At 42.6% G+C, this 15,911-nt stretch overlaps 1 long non-coding RNA gene across 6 annotated transcripts in view; it reads left to right on the top strand.

Annotated features, from left to right (window-relative positions):
• Positions 1 to 15,911, top strand: part of LOC105496269 (uncharacterized) — a 17,234-nt gene extending 1,323 nt beyond the window's left edge. For 2 of the 6 annotated variants that reach the window (XR_011617450.1, XR_011617455.1), the window contains exons 2-3: positions 8,439 to 8,969; positions 15,148 to 15,911. This is a non-coding gene — a long non-coding RNA (uncharacterized lncRNA). Of the gene's footprint in view, positions 1 to 1,604; positions 2,048 to 2,123; positions 2,231 to 2,263; positions 3,519 to 8,438; positions 8,970 to 15,147 lie in introns of those variants that run through there. The other 4 variants (XR_011617454.1, XR_011617452.1, XR_011617451.1 and 1 more) reach the window with 4 other exon arrangements.

The raw sequence follows: 15,911 nt of genomic DNA, 5'->3' as shown, positions 1-15,911 counted from the left end.
TACTTTGGCCTCCCAAAGTGCTGGCATTACAGGCGAGAGCCACCGCTCCCAGCCTAGTCTTACATTTTCTTTCGTGTCTTCACAGCACTCACCGCTCTCTGAAATTATCTTATTCATTTGTTGGTTTGCTTTATAACTTTTGGGCATCTCCCACTTGCCCTAGAAGAATTAAGAGCCTTAAAAATTTTTTTATTTTTATAGATTTGGGGTACAAGTGCAGTTTTGTTACGTGGATATATTTCATAGTGTTGAAGACTGGGCTTTTAGTGTATCCATCACCCAAATAGTGTACATTGTAGCCAATAGGTAGTACTGTATCCCTCACCCCCTTCTCACCCTCCTACCTATGGGAGCCTCCAATATCTGTTTTCCACTCTGCTTGTCCATGTGTACCCATGGTTTAGCTTCCACTTAGAAGTGAGAACATGAGTTTTTTTGACTTTCTATTTCTCGGCCATTTCACTTAGGATAATGGTCTCTAGTTCCATCCATGTTGCTGCGGAAGACATGATTTCACTGTTTTTTATGGCTAAGTATTCCACGGCATATATATGTGATATGTGTCTGCTATATATACAGCACATGCATGTGACATATAAGCTATACATATGCTATCTAGATAGGATATCTATGTGATGTGTATGTTATCTAGATAGCATATATGTGATATTTATGGATATCTAGATATCTATGTGATATATATGCTATTTAGATAGCATATCTATATGATATATATACTATACATAGGGCATATGTATTTGGTATAGATATGCTATATATATGCTGTCTAGATAGCATATCTATGTGATATATATGCTCTCTAGATGGCATATATGTGATATATGTAGACATCTGTGATATATATGATATTTGGATAGCATATCTATGTGACAGACATGCTATATATAGGGCATTTGTATTGATATATATATGCTATCTAGACAGCATATCTATGTGATATATATGCTCTCTAGATAGCATATCTATGTGATCTCTCTAGATAGCATATATAATATATATAAATATATATTATGTATATATATAATATATATAAATTTAATATAAGGTATACCTAAATATAATATATATAAAATATATAAATATATAAGATATATAATATATAAATATATATCATGTATAATTATATAATATATAAATATATATGATATATAATATATTTTATATATTATATATAACATATATAATTATATATTATTATATGTTATATAAAATATATAGTATATTAATTATATACAATATATAAGATATACAATATATATTTTATATAATATATAATATATCTACTATAAATATATATTATATAATAAATATATATTTATATGTTATATTTTATATATAACATATAAATATATATTTTATATTTATAAATATAACATATAAATATATATTTTATTTATAAAAAATTATATTTATAAAATATATATAACATAAATAAATTATAACATAAATATATATAACATATAAATAAAATATATATAATGTATAAATAAATATATAATATAAATATATATTTATATTATATATAATTAATATATAATATATATTATAAATATATATATATATATAGAGAGAGAGAGAGAGACACCACTTGTATCTAGTTCTAAAACACTTCACCAACCCCCAAATAAAATCTCATCCCCACGAGTGCTCACTCTCATTCCCCTGTCCCCTCGGTTCCTGGTAACCACTCATCTGCTCCCTGTCTCTATAGATTTGCCTGTTCTGGACATTTCATGTCAATGGAATCTCACACTATATGGCCTTTTGTATCTGGCTTCTCTCACTCAGCATCGTGGTTTCAAGATTTGTCCATGTTGTAGCATGGATCAGTGCTTCCTTCCTTTTCATGGCTGAATCATATTCCATTGCATTTATATATCATAACTTTGTTTATCCATCTGACCAGTGATGGACATTTGTTTTTCGCCTGTGAACTTCATGAGGGCATTGATTTTGCCTCTCTTATTTACCATTGTATTCCACCACCGAGCACCCAGCACAGATAGTGGCTCACGACAAGCACTCAGTAAGTATTTATTAGATGAATATATAAGTGGAAGAATCAATAAATGTTTTATTTTTATTTTATTTTATTTTTTCAGACAGGGTCACACTCTGTCACCCAGGCTGGAGTGCAGTAGCAAGATCATGGCTCACTGCAGCCTCAACCTCCTGGACTCAAGGGATCCTCCCACTCTCAGCCTCCCAGGTAGCTAGGACTATGGGCATGTGCCACTATGCACGGCTTATTTTTTAATTTTTTTTTTTTTTGTAGAGACAGAGTCTTGCTATGTTTCCCTGACTGGTCTTGAACTCCTGAGCTTAAGCAATTCTCCTGCCTCGGCCTACCAGTGTGCTGGGATTACAGGCATGAGCCACCGTGCCTGTCCAAATATTTTCGTATTGAGTGAATGAGAGGCGCGACCGTCAAGAAAGAATGAATGACCCTGGGTTTGTAACTAAGGGATCATTCAGTAATGGGGCGGGGGGAATAAGATGGGCAACCAGCGACTCCTACACCAGCCATGCTGGAGACCCACCATTATGTTCTTTAGGGCCACTAGCAAGAGATGGGGCCAGATAACATTTAGTGATGGAGGCTTGGGAATATGGGGTTAGCACAGTCATTTGCTGCTTGGACCAGTGGTATCTGGTTCAACAAATTTTCATGAGCATCAGGAGAGTATTATGGTCTGTATTCTGGATCCAAATGAGCTAGGATTCAAATTATGATTCTGCCACTTACTGTCCACGTGACCTCAAGCAATTCACTTAACATCTCAGTGCCTGCGTTGCCCCATCTGTCAACTCAGATAATAGGATTGTGGCATGGAGACAATGAGCTGATATGAATGAAGTGCTTAGCACCTCGGCTGACACCTAGTAAGCATTATGTAAGTGTTTACTTTTTACTTTTATTAATGGAATGAACCCACGAATGAGCTATTTCAAAACCAGAAGCGGTCCAGAGAGGGTTTCACAAAGAACCTGGGAGACACCTCACGTGAGATGCCCTTCTGCACACAGCCATCTACCTTTGCTTTGTTCGTGAAGTACTTCCACCTTCCCAACCGGGGGATCTCATCTGGGTAGGCTTGCTGCCTGGTGTATGAAGCACCTCTATTGGGCAGAACTTGTACCAAGCTACCTGAGACACACTTAGGAAGCTTTCTCATGCCAGATCTACGTGTGAGGATTTTGGCTTCCACATGGCTCTCTGGTGAAATGCGTTAGGGCTATGGAAGTGGGTGCAGACTGTTACATTCTGGCTTTTTATTAGTCCAACACACTGACACCAACGTGCTGCTAGTATATGATACTATTATCTAAGCATTGAAATTGGTGCAGACCATTGCTTAATCGGGCCAACTTCTCATTTCCATCTCCCAACCCCAGCTTCCGTTCTCTATATCAGCTTCCAAAACCTCACTGCTAGCTCCTGGCTTTGATGACCCATTTTGGACACTTCTCTAGCCTGATGTGTATTTGAAGAACAGGTGAGTTATCTCCTTTTTTGTTTTTTATTTTTATTTTTTTTGAGATGGAGTTTCACTCTTGTTGCCTAGGCTGGAGTGCAGTGGTGCGATCTCGGCTCACTGCAACCTCTGCCTCCTGGGTTCAAGTGATTCTCCTGCCTCAGCCTTCTGAGTAGCTGGGATTACAGGCGCCCACCACCACGTCCCACTAATTTTTTGTATTTTTAGTAGAGATGGGGTTTCACCATGTTGGCCAGGCTGTTCTCGAACTCCTGACCTCAGATGATCTGCCCAACTGAACCTCCCAAAGTGCTGGGATTATAGGCATGAGTCACCGTGCTCTGCTTTTTTTTTTCTTTCTTTTTTTTTCTTTTTTCTGACAGGGTCTTGCTTTGTTATCCAGGGTAGAGTACGGTGGTACCATAATGGCTCACTGCAACCTTGAACTCCTGGGCTTAAACAATCCTCCTGCCTCAGCCTCCTGGGTAGCTGGTACTACAGGCATGTGCTACCATGCCTGGCTAATTGAAAAAATGTTTTGTAGAGACAAGATCTTGCTACATTGCCCAGGCTAGTCTTAAACACCTGGGCTCAGACAATCCTCCTGCCTTGGCCTGCCAAAGCTCTGGGGTTTCAGGTGTGAGCAACTGCTCCTGGCCTGTCTGGAAGGAGCCATTCATTGCCGGGCTGGGATTAGCTCTCAGTTTCCAGGTGATTCACTTATGTGGGTCTGAACAGAAACAATGATGTTCAAAAAATCCTACAGAAACATTATGTACATAAGCCCGAGGACTGGGAAAATTTTTCACTACTCTTCAAGCCTCTCTTAAACTAACAAATAAGCTGTGAAAGCAATGTATGCACATTGTATAAAATGTATAAAATACGGGAAAACATAATGAAATGAATAAGAATCTTTTTTTTTTTTTTTTTTTCTGGAGACAGAGTCTCACTCTGTCACCCAGGCTGAAATGAAGTGGCACAATCTCAGCTCACTAAAGCCTCCAATTCCTGGTCTCAAGAGATCGTCTTGCCTCAGCCTCCTGAGTAGCTGGAACTACAGGTGCATGTCATCACACCTGACTAATTTTTTTTTTTTTTTTTTTCGTAGAGATGAGGTTTTGCTATGTTGCCCAGGCTGGGTCTTGAACTCCTGACTTCAAGCCATCCTCCTGCCTCGCCCTCTCAAAGTGCTGGGATTATGGCCATGAGCCACTGTGGCCAGCCTTATTTTTTATTGTACTATGCAGAGATACCTATTCTGAACTCGCTCTTGATTTCACTGTAACCATTTCCATGTTCATTCCCCCCCATGCCTCCGTGTGTGTGCGTGTGTGTGTGCATGTACACAATTATAGTTATACATATTTCCCTCCTTCCAATATGCTGAAGCCCAAATACTTCTTTTTTTTTTTTTTTTTTAGACGGAGTCTCGCTCTGTCGCCCAGGCTGGAGTGCAGTGGCCGGATCTCAGTTCACTGCAAGCTCTGCCTCCCGGGTTTACACCATTCTCCTGCCTCAGCCTCCCGAGTAGCTGGGACTACAGGCGCCCGCCACCTCGCCCGGCTAGTTTTTGGTATTTTTAGTAGAGATGGGGTTTCACCATGTTAGCCAGGATGGTCTTGATCTCCTGACCTTGTGATCCGCCCGTCTCGGCCTCCCAAAGTGCTGGGATTACAGGCTTGAGCCACCGCGCCCGGCCTGAAGCCCAAATACTTCTAACTCAGGCCAATAGGGAGTTATATTTCTTTGTGAAATTAGCTCTCTGATTTTTATTTATTTTATTTATGTATTTATTTTTTTTTAGAGACAGAGTCTCGCTCTGTTGCTCAGGCTGGAGTGCAGTGGCGTGATCTTGGCTCACTGCAACCTCCTCCTGCTGGGTTCAAGCAATTCTCCTGCCTCAGCCTCCTGAGTAGCTGGGCGCCACCACACCCAGCTAATTTTTTGTATTTTAGTAGAGATGGAGTTTCACCGTGCTGCCCAGGTTGGTCTCAAACTCCTGAGCTCAGGCCATCCGCCTGCCTTGGCCTCCCAAAGTGCTAGGATTACAGGCACAAACCACGGCACCTGGCAGCTCTCTTGATTTTCATAATAAAGAACACTTTACAGAAATTCGTTTTTGCCACCATCCTTGCTGGGGCCACCTGTTCAATATACTGATTTATGCAATGTAGGGAGCAGAATTCTGCTTTTGGGTGAAATTGAGTGAAATTGCAGAATGGATGAAGAAGGAGAACCTTCTAAAACTTCTAGCCTTTTTTCTTTTTCTTTCTTTTCTCTTTTTTTTTTTTTTTGGCATTACATGGAGATGCCCTTCGCTGTGAAATCTTGTTAGGTAATCATCAGAGACCCCTTTTTAGGTTCCCCGATGTCTTCCCTTCTGGGACACCAGATTCTACTTTTAGTAGGTGCCCCTCTTTCTCCTGGAGATAATCACATCAATTGGTCTCTCATTCCAGGGGGATATGACCTAGAATCTGTTTTGTCTTTGAGAAATGAGGTCGCTTTTCTGGTGGAGGCGTCAGGAGACGGTGGGAAGCCCCAGGCTGGGAGAGGAGGTGCTTCCTGGTTCTTCTCTGTCATCTCCTGCAAAGGCAGTGACCCTGCTGGTCAGTGAGTGACAAGGACCTGTGTCTATGGCTATACCCTCGATCAATCCCTTAAAATGGCTCAGGCAGGCCAGGCATGGTGGCTCATGCCTATAATCCCAGCACTTTGGGAGGCCGAGGTAGGCGGATCACTTGAGGCCAGGAGTTCGAGACCAGCCTTGCCAATATTGTGAAACCCCGTCTCTACAAAAATGCAAAAATTAGCTGGGAGTGGTGGCACGTGCCTGTAATCCCAGCTACTCAAGAGGCTGAGGCATGAGAATTGCTTGAACCCGGGGGGCAGAAGTTGCCATGAGCTGAGATTTTGTCACTGTGCTCTAGCCTGGGCAAGACAGAGGCTCTATTACAAAAAACAAAACAACAACAACAACAACACCCCACCAAAAACAAAAAGACAAAAACCAAAAACACAAACCAAAAACAAACAAACAAAAATAATGGCTCAGGCATCCATCATCAATGTCTTCCCGCAATGGACAAATTCCATAGTTTCTTTTCTATCCTGCTCAACTTGACCTCCTGGGAGCTTTGAAATTGTCAGCCCCCTGTGACTTGAATCCCCTCCCCTGTGCTCTTTCACATGTTTCCTTTTTCACCTCTACTCTGTGTTCTTTACTATCCGGTTGTCCGCCATCCACCCCTCAAAAATGGTGGGTTTCTTTTTCAGCTGGGTTAGGCATCTTCAGATGGCCCTGAATGGTCCCCACCTCCTGATCTTCATGTCCTGTGTAATCCCTTGAGTGTGGGCTGGACCTGATGACTCACTTGTAACCAAAAGGCTATGGCAAACGTGATAGATGCCGCTTCTGAGATTAGATTACAAAGTGATCATGGCTTCTGTTCTGCTCTATCTTGCTTGTACTTTCACTTGCTCACTCTAAAGAAATCCAAGTCAGGCATGGTGGCTTATGCCTGTAATCCCAGCACTTTGGGAGGCTGAGGTAGGAGGATTGCTTGAAGCCAGGAGTTTGAGGCTAGCCTGGGCAACATAGCAAGACCCCGTTTCTTAAAAAAAACAACAAACAAACAAAACAAAACAAAAAACATCTGGGTGTGGTGGTACATATCTGGAATCTGAGCTACTCAAGAGGCTGGGGTGGGAGGATTGCTTGAGCCCAGGAGTTGGAGGTTGCAGTGAGCTATGATTGCGCCACTGCACTCCAGCCTGGGTAACAGAGCAAGATCCTGTCTCAAAACAAAACAAAACAAAAATAATAAGAGAAATAGCGCGTACATCAAACTTTCATTCTCCATTCACTTCTCATTCCTCACTTTTTCCTTGGAAAATCTTTTTCACATTAGTGAATTTGGGTATTAATAGTTAGGTTAGGGCCAGGTGTGGTGGCTCACACCTGTAATCCCAGCACTTTGGGAGACTGAGGCAGGTGAATTGCTTAAGCCCAGGAGTTTGAGACCAACCTCGGCAACATGATAAACCCTGGCTCTACACAAAATAGAAAAATTAGCCGGGGATTATGGTGTGTGCCTGTGGTTCCAGCTACTCTGGAGGCTGAAGAAGGAGAATCACCTGAGCCAAGGGAGGTCGAGGCTGCAATGAGCCCTGATTGTGCCACTGTACTCCAGCCTGGGGGACAGAGTGAGACCCTGTCTCAAGAAAATAAAAAGGTTAGGAAGACTGTGGCTTTACAACCAATGGGTAGGTTCAATGAAGTGAACCTCAAGTTTAGAATGGCATGCAAGTTCCTCACCATAATCTGCAGAATTCCAGTTTCTTAGCATCTGGTCCCATCCCACCTTTCCTTCCGTTTCCCACATCTCTGTCCAAAGAGATGAAAGTATCAGTCATGATGTGCTCACCATCCGTGTTTAATCTCACAGTCTTTGCATTTGTTTTTCCTCTCTCTGAAATGTTCTTTCTCCTCTGAAATGTTCTTATTCTGCATTTGTATATGGCTTACTCCCTTTCTTGTTTTGGGTCTCTGCTCAAATATTATCTCTTAAAGAAATCTTCTTTGACTACTTGGTTCGAGGTCTCACACCACCGGGCTATGCTCCATACCTCCTCCCCTCACAGCTGTTGTCAGTTTGTAATTCTTTTGCTTCCCTCTCTAGAATGTCAGCTCCTTGGTGGGTATCTCATTTGTCTTAGTTATTACTGAATCTACAGTTCCCAGCCCGGTTCCTGGATCAAAGTAGACCCTTAATATTTGTTTGTTGAATGACATAATGATGACTGCTCTGCCATGCTAAAACATACTCCTTGTGTGTGGACCAACCAAGGACTTTCTTCTGCTTCTGCTGTGAACATTCCTGTTCTAGCTGTTCAACCTTCAAACATCTTTTCTGTTTGTGGGATAACCCAAATTAGGTGTGAAGAAGAACTGATGAAAGACCTTATCTACTGTTATGGGTTGAACTGTGCCTCTCAAAAAAGGTATGTTGGAGTTCTCCCCGTGGTACATGTGAATGTGATGTTATTTGGAATTAGGGTCATTGCGGATGTAATTAAGGTAAGGTGGTACTAGAGTAGGGTGGATCCTACTCCTGTCCTTATGACAAGTTAGCCATGTATATAAGAGAACAGAGATGCATGGGGAGAATGCTGTGTGAAAACGTAATGATCAACAAAGGAAATGGCATCAATATGTCAAGGAGATATCTGCACTCCCCATGTTTATTGCAGCACTGTTCACAGTAGCCAAGATATGGAATGAACCTGAGTCCATCTGGTTGGATAAAGCAAATGTGGCACATACACACAACAGAATACTATATAGCCATTAGAAAGAAGGACATCCTGTCATTTGCAACAACCTGGATGAAGCTGGAGGACATTAGGCTAAATGAAATAACCCAGGCACAAAGACAAATACTGCATCTTGTCACTTATATGTGGAAGGTAAAAAAGTCAAACTCGTAGAAACAGAATAAAATGGTGGTTGCCAGAGGCTAGGATTGTGGGCAGTTGGGGAGATGTTGGTCAGAAGACACAAAATTTTAGTTAGAAGGGAGGAATAAGTTCAACAGATCTACTATACATCGTGGCAACTATAGTTAATGACAATATATTACAGAGAGATATGCCTCAACTTATGATAAGGTTACATCTTGATAAACCCATCATAAATTGAAAATATTGTAAGTCAAAATGCATTTAATAAGTATAACCTACTGGCCAGCATAGCTTAGTCTCATCTGCCTTAAACATGCTCAGAACACTTACATTAGCCTACAGTTGGGCAAAATCATCTAACTCAAAACCTATTTTATAATAAAATGTTGACTATCTCATGTAATTTATTGACTATTGTATTGAAGGTGAAAACAAGAATGATTGTGTGGCCACTCAAAGGATGGTTTCTACTTTGCACCATTGTAGAGTCAAAAAATCACAAGTTGAACTATTGGAAGTTGGAGACTGTCTGTACTTGAAAATTGCTGAAAGAGATTTGCAGTGTTCTCACCACAAAAAATGATTAGCGTGTGAGATAATGCATGTAAACCGAAAAGTATCTCAGATGAGTCTCAATCAGTTTAGAAGTTTATTTTGCCAAGGTTATTGACATGCCTGTGACACAGGAGAGGTCCTGATGACATGTGCCCAGGGTCTTTGGGCTACAACTTGGTTTTATAGATTTTAGGCAGACATGAGACATCAATCAATACATGTTAGGTGTACATTGGATCGATCCAGAAAGGTGGGACAACTTGAGGTGGGGAGGAGTTGGGGGGCTTCCAAGTCATAGGTGGATTCAAAGATTTTCCAACTGGCAATTGATTGAAAAAGTTTATATAAAGATAAGGAATCCATAGAAGAGAGTGTCTGGATTCCTATAAGGGGTTGTGGAGACCAAGATTCTTATTTTGCAGAGTAGATTTTAAATGTTTCTTATCAGACTTAAAAAGTTTCCAGACCCAGTTAATTCTCTCCTGGATCAGGGAGAAGACCTGGAAAGGAGAAGGGATGCTCTAAAGAGTGTAGATTTTCCCCACGAGAGACAGCTTTGCAGGGCCATTTCAAAATATGTCAAAGAAATATATTTTAGAGTAAAATACCTCAATTTCTTTCAGGACCTGCAATCTGTCATGTGATGCTATACTAAAGTAATTTGGAATTTGGTGTCTTATTGCTACAAAAAGTCTTAAGATCTCTGTTTTGTTTTGTTTTTTTTTGTCTGTTTGTTTGTTTTTTGAGACAGAGTCTCACTCTGTTGCCCAGGCTGGAGTACAGTGGCATAATCTTGGTTCACTTGGTTCACTTGGATCTCTGCCTTCTGGGTTCTAGTGATTCTCTTGCCTCAGCCACCTGAATAGCTGGGACTACAGGCATGTACTACAATGACCAGCTAATTTTTGTATTTTTAGTAGATACAGGGTTTCACCATGTTGGCCAGGCTGGTCTTGAACTCCTGACCTCAAGTGATCTGCCCACCTCGGCCTCCCAAAGTGCCTGGATTACAGGTGTGAGCCACCACACCTGGCCAAGATCTCTGTTTTAATGTTAATGCTGGCCAGCTATGCCTGAATTCCAAATGGAGGAGGGCATAATGCGGCATGTCTGATTCCATCTTCCCATCATGGCCTGAACTACTCTTTCAGGTTAACTTTGGAATGCCCTTGGCCAAGAGGAGTCCATTCAGATGGTTGGTAGGGCATAGAATTTTATTTTTAGTTTACATGCATATGTTAATAGCTTGATTTAGTCATTCCATAATGCATACACACACAGACACACAGACACATACACACACACGCAAACATCATATTGTACATCATAAATATATGCAATTTTTTTTTTTTTTTTGAGATGGAGTCTTGCTCTGTCGCCCAGGCTGGAGTGCAGTGGCCGGATCTCAGCTCACTGCAAGCTCCGCCTCCCGGGTTCACGCCATTCTCCCACCTCAGCCTCCCGAGTAACTGGGACTACAGGCGCCCGCCACCTCGCCCGGCTAGTTTTTTGTATTTTTTAGAAGAGACGGGGTTTCACCATGTTAGCCAGGATGGTCTCGATCTCCTGACCTCGTGATCCACCCGTCTCGGCCTCCCAAAGTGCTGGGATTACAGGCTTGAGCCACCGCGCCCGGCCAATATATGCAATTTTTACTTGTCAATTCAAAAAAAGACATGAAGATTGGAGTGGAGGATATACAAGCCAAGAAATGCCCAGGATTCTTGGCAACTATGGGAAACTAGAATGAGGCAAGGAAAGATTCTCCTCCAGAGGTTTGGAAGGAGCACAGCCCCACCAACACTTTGATTGCAGATTTCTGCCTTCCAAGACTGTGTGAGAATAAATTCCTGTTGCTTTCAACCAGACAATTTGCAGTGATTTGTTATGGCAGGCCTAGGAAACTAATATAATGGCTTCTGCTCCATTAGCTGAGGGTCCCCGGCCTATTCCTGGCCTATCTCTATGTGGCATTGCCTATCACAGATAGGAGCACCGGGGAAGCATCTCAAATAGCAAAGCAAGAGAGAAGCAGCCACTTGCTCTCTTGGCTGCCTGAAGCTCATCTTCTTTTTTTTTTTTTTTTTGAGACGGAGTCTTGCTCTGTCGCCCAGGCTGGAGTGCAGTGGAACGATCTCGGCTCACTGCAAGCTCCGCCTCCTGGGTTCACGCCATTCTTCTGCCTCAGCCTCCTGAGTAGCTGGGACTACAGGCGCCCGCCACCGAGCCCGGCTAATTTTTTGTATTTTCAGTAGAGACGGGGTTTCCCCGTGGTCTCGATCTCCTGACCTTGTGATCCGCCCGCCTCGGCCTCCCAAAGTGCTGGGATTACAGGCGTGAGCCACCGCCCCCGGCTGAAGCTCGTCTTCTAATTTCCTGGTTTCCCACCTTAACCTGCCCCAATGCTGCCATTTTCTGGGGATTCCTTTAAGCGACAAACCCCAAATATCTGAGACAAGTCTTAGTCAATTTAGGAAGTTTATTTTGCCAAAGTTAAAAATGAGTGCCTGTGACACATCCTCAGGAGGTCCCGATGACATGTGATCCAGGTGGTCTGGGCACAGCTTGGTTTTCTACATGTTAGAGAGACATGAGACATCAGTAAATATGTGTAAGAAGTACATTGGTTCCACCCAGAAAGGTGGAACAACTCAAAGCGGGGAGGAGGATTCCAGGTCATAGGTAAGAGACAAATGGTTGCGTTCTTTTGAGTTTCTGATTCGCCTTTCCAAAGGAGGCACGCAGATATGCATTTATCTCAGTGAGCAGAGGGATAACTGAGTTCTGTCTGTCCTTTGCCTGCGAGGAAATTCCTTGTGAGGGAGATATGTACCTCTTTTATCTTAGTAGCTATCTTTTTTAGGAATAGAATCGGAGGCATGTTTGTCCTAAGTAGTTCCCAGCTTGACTTTTCCCTTTGGCTTAGTGATTTCTGGGTCCCAAGATTTATTTTCCTCTCACACTCCACCAGATTCTCCAAGGCAGGGAGCCCATTGTTATCCACAAAATCCACCTCCTGGGGTGCAGAGCAAGTTGGAGGGGTGCATCCTTTCTACCTTCTGGAGAAGGATGGAGAGTAGACTTGGGGGCCCACTAGAAAATTTTTCTTTTCTAATAGCTTGATTGATTGGTCGAGTGACTTGATAAGTATTTACTGAGCATCTGCTCTGTGTCAGGCGCCAGGCTCAGAGCCAGGAGAGGAGAGCAGTAAGATGAATTTTCTCTTGTCTCCTGGAGCTTGTCATTCAGTGGGAAAAATGAAAAACTAAAATAAACCATCAAGATCATGTCAGATAGAAGTAACAGCTTAAGGTACAAAGAAAGGAAGAAGAAGAAGGAGAAACAGAAGAAGAAAGAAGAAGAGGAAGAAGGAGGAGGAGGAGAAGGAGGAGGAGGAGGAGGAGGAGGAGGAGGAGAATAAACTGACCAATTGGCAGGATTCTAATATATCTGCTTCTAAGTGTACAGTTCAGTGGCATTAGGTACAATCACATTGTTGTGCAACCATCACCTTCATCTGTCTTCCCCAGCTGAAACTCAGTACCCATGAAACAATAACTCCGCATTCTCCTCGCAACTCTGCAGTCCCTGGCAACCAATGTTCTACTTTTTGTCTTTACTTTGGCTATTCTTTTTATCTCTTAGAAGTTGAATCATACAATGCTTGTCCTTTTGCATTTGGCTTCTTTCACTTAGTCCACTGTCCTCAAGGTTTATTCATGTAACAAGTAGGCATGATTCTAACTTTGAACTAAGACAAATATCTCCACCTGGAAAGCAGTTCACCAACAATTTAGTGTTGATTATAAATAGGATTTGATTGATTTTTTTCTACCATGTTTCCTTCTATTCTTTCTGCATTTTTCAGATTTTCTGCAATGAACATGAATTACCTTAATCCTTACCTTAAGGAACATGAAATCCTTAAGGTCTTTAAAATGGACACCCCCTTTTCCTTCTGTCTCTCTTCTTCATCAATGATATTACCATCTAATGTTCTTTTCTAGGGTACCCTAGCTCCTGGATCTACCACTGATCTACCATCTCTCTTCTTCTATGAGGTCAACTGAGGATGCTTCTACTACTATACTTTACTTTTTTAATGTCAAATTGTATTTTTGTTCACCCTTAAGCAACTATTGATGCCAACATTGGGGATCTGGACTTTTAATATATGTTTTAATTAAAAATTTAAAAATTGACAAAAACTGTATTTGTGTATCAAGTATAGCATAATGTTTTATAGTATATGTATATATTGTGGAATGACTAAATCTGGTGAATTAACATATGCATTCCCTCATATGGTTATCATTTTTGTGGTGAAGTATTTGCATCTGCTCCCTTAGCATTTTTTAGGAATAAGGTAACCATGCTGTCCAATAGATGTCTTGAACTTTTTTCTCCTATCTAACTGAAATTTGCCATCCTTTGACCAAAATCTTCCCAACCACCCAAGCCTACGGTAACCATTTTTCTACATTTTTTTCCTTTCTTTTCTTTCTTTCTTTTTTTTTTTTGGAGAAAAAAGTGAAACAAGAAGTTTCACTCTTGTTGCCCAGGCTGGGGTGCAGTGGTGTGATCTCGGCTCTCTGCAACCTCCACCTTCACGGTTCAAGCAATTCTCCTGCCTCAGCCTCCGAAGTAGCTGGGATTACAGGCATGCACCACCACACCTGGCTAATTTTTGTATTATTTGTAGAGACGGTGTTTCACCATGTTGGCCAGGCTGGTCTCGAACTTCTGACCTCAGGTGATCCACCAGCCTTGGCTTCCCAAAGTGCTGGGATTACAGGTGCGAGCCACCACGCTCGGCCACTCTACTCTCTTTTTCTATGAGTTCAACATTTTAGGATTCCACATATGAGTGAGATCATGCAGTGTGTGTCTTTCTGTACCTGGCTTATTTCCTGTAACATCACGTTCTCTGAGTTCACCCCTGTGGTTGCAAATGGCAGGATTTCCTTTTTTTTTTTTTTATGGCTGAATACGATCCCATTGTGATTATACTCTACCACCTGCCTGCTTATTTTTCTTCTTCCTCTTCTAAATACCTATCAAGAGGGAAGTCTGAGCAGAAAGAAACTCAGGATGGCGCACTCAAACTTTTTAAGGAATAGAATGGCAGGGGGGATTGCCCTAAGCAGCTCCCAGCTTGACTTTTCCCTTTGGCTTAGTGATTTTGGGGTTCCCAAACTCATTTTCCTTTCACAAAGCCAACCCCATCAGATTCTCCAAGGTAGGCAGCCCATTGATAGCCACAAAAATCCACCTTCTGGGGTGCAGAGCAAGTCGGAGGGTTGCATTTCTCGCTACCCCCTGGAGAAAGATGGAGAGTAGACTGGGTAGTTTGAGGGGAGTTGGGACAAGGTGTGTGAGGGGCTAAAGAAACCACACAGGATTGCAGAATCCATGCCGTTCCCTGGAGCAGGCAGCATCTGGGAGTTATTACCACTCCTGGGCAGATGCAGAGAGCGGAGGGAGCTGTTACTACTGGAACCTAGAGACGGCTGCCAGCCAGGACCCTGTGCTCTGCAGTCTAAGGCCAATCTGCAGGGGGATGCAGGGAGGGACCCAGGAAATAAATACTCTGGTCTCACCCTCTTTCATCCCTCTTGCCTCCTGTAAGGGCTTCCCATTGCTTGAAGCCAACCAGAAGACAGAAGACAAGGCTTCCTGTTGGTTTGGTCCATGAACCTGGACACAGAACAAGGGGAGGACAGATGGAGAACGTCCCTGGAGGCCATCTAGAAGGTCTCCAGCATCATTTCGTGTGGAGCCCTGAGTTAAAAGAAAAATTAAAGAATGGGCTTCTCTGGGGTTGACAGAAGCAAATGTTCTGAGAAACGAGGTCAACTGCAAAAGGCCCACTAGCACCTAGTGCTCAGCTCACAGCCCACCTGCACCCTAGCATACTGTCTACAGGCATTCAGCTCACAGCCCACCTGCACCCAACCATCCTGTCTATAGGCATTCAGCTCACAGCCCACCTGCACCTAAGCAATCCTGTCTACAAGCATTCAGCTCACAGCCCACCTGCATCCAAGCATCCTGTCTACAAGCATTCAGCTCACACCCCACCTGCATCCAACCATCCTGTCTACAAGCATTCAGCTCACAGCCCACCTGCATCCAAGCATCCTGTCTACAAGCATTCAGCTCACACCCCACCTGCATCCAACCATCCTGTCTACAGGCATTCAGCTCACAGCCCACCTGCACCCAACCATCCTGTCTGCAAGCACTTAGCTCAAGCAGCACGACCTTATACAATTTTCCCTCCAGCCCCTGCCTCTTTGCAGACAGCAGACAACCTTCCTTCTGCTGTCTTACCCATTGCATCCTTGCAATGCATGTCCCCCTTTCTTTAATAAATCTGCCTTTTAAAACTCA

The sequence above is a fragment of the Macaca nemestrina genome, chromosome 20 (genome assembly GCF_043159975.1).
Source record: "Macaca nemestrina isolate mMacNem1 chromosome 20, mMacNem.hap1, whole genome shotgun sequence".
Taxonomy (NCBI): domain Eukaryota; kingdom Metazoa; phylum Chordata; class Mammalia; order Primates; family Cercopithecidae; genus Macaca; species Macaca nemestrina.
The sequence above is the reverse complement of the archived record's forward strand: the minus strand, read 5'-3'. Positions and strand labels throughout refer to the sequence as shown.